The following is an 824-nucleotide window of genomic DNA, read 5'->3' as shown; positions in this document are numbered from 1 at the left end:
GAGCTTTCAGTGCGCCCATCATCAAGACAGTTACTTACTATATCACTTTATTTTTTATTTAAAAATATTAAAGGGGTACAAATGTTTTTGTTACATTGCTACACTGTAGAATGCTGAAGTCAGAGCTTTCAGTGCGCCCATCATCAAGACAGTTTTCGTTACACCCGGTAGGTAAGTTTTTAACCCTCACTCCCGTTCCTTCCCCTCTTCTTAGTTTCCGATGTCCTTTATGTCTCTTTCTGCCTGTGTGTAGCCATTGTTTAGCTCCCACTTACTAGTGAGAAAATGTGGTGTCTGTTTTACCATTCCTGAGATACTTCTTTTAGGATAACGGTCTCAAGTTCCATACAAATTGCTGCAAAAGATGTTATTTCATTTCTTTTTATGGCTGAGTAGTACTCCGTGGCATACCACCTTTTCTTTGTCCACTCTTCAGTTGATGGGCACTTAGGTTGATTCCATATCTTGGCAATTGTTTATTGTGCTGCAATAAACACTTGGGTTCAGGTGTGTTTTTTGTAAAATGACTTCTTTTCCTTTGGGTAGATACCCAGCAGTGGGATTGCTGTATTGAATGGTAGGTCTACTTTTTAGCTCTGTGAGGAATCTCCATACTGTTTTCCATAGAGGTTGTACTAGTTTATATTCCTACCAACAGCATATAAGTGTTCCCTTTACAATGCATCTGTGCTGACATCTATTGTTTCTTGAGTTTTGAATAATGGTCATTGTGACAGGGATAAGGTGGTATCTCATTGAGGCTTTAATTTGCATTTCCTAATGATTGTTGTTTCTAACTTTGGGCTATTACAAATAAAGTTGCT

General features: G+C 38.2%; 1 protein-coding gene across 1 annotated transcript in view; it reads left to right on the top strand.

Moving 5' to 3' along the window:
- Window positions 1-824, top strand: part of CEP120 (centrosomal protein 120kDa) — an 84278-nt gene that overhangs the window by 57189 nt on the left and 26265 nt on the right. The window lies entirely within an intron of this gene.

Source organism: Propithecus coquereli, unplaced genomic scaffold (assembly GCF_000956105.1).
Source record: "Propithecus coquereli isolate 6110/MARCELLA unplaced genomic scaffold, Pcoq_1.0 Scaffold88, whole genome shotgun sequence".
NCBI classification, from domain to species: Eukaryota; Metazoa; Chordata; class Mammalia; order Primates; family Indriidae; genus Propithecus; species Propithecus coquereli.
This window is presented reverse-complemented; position numbering and strand designations above follow the sequence as displayed.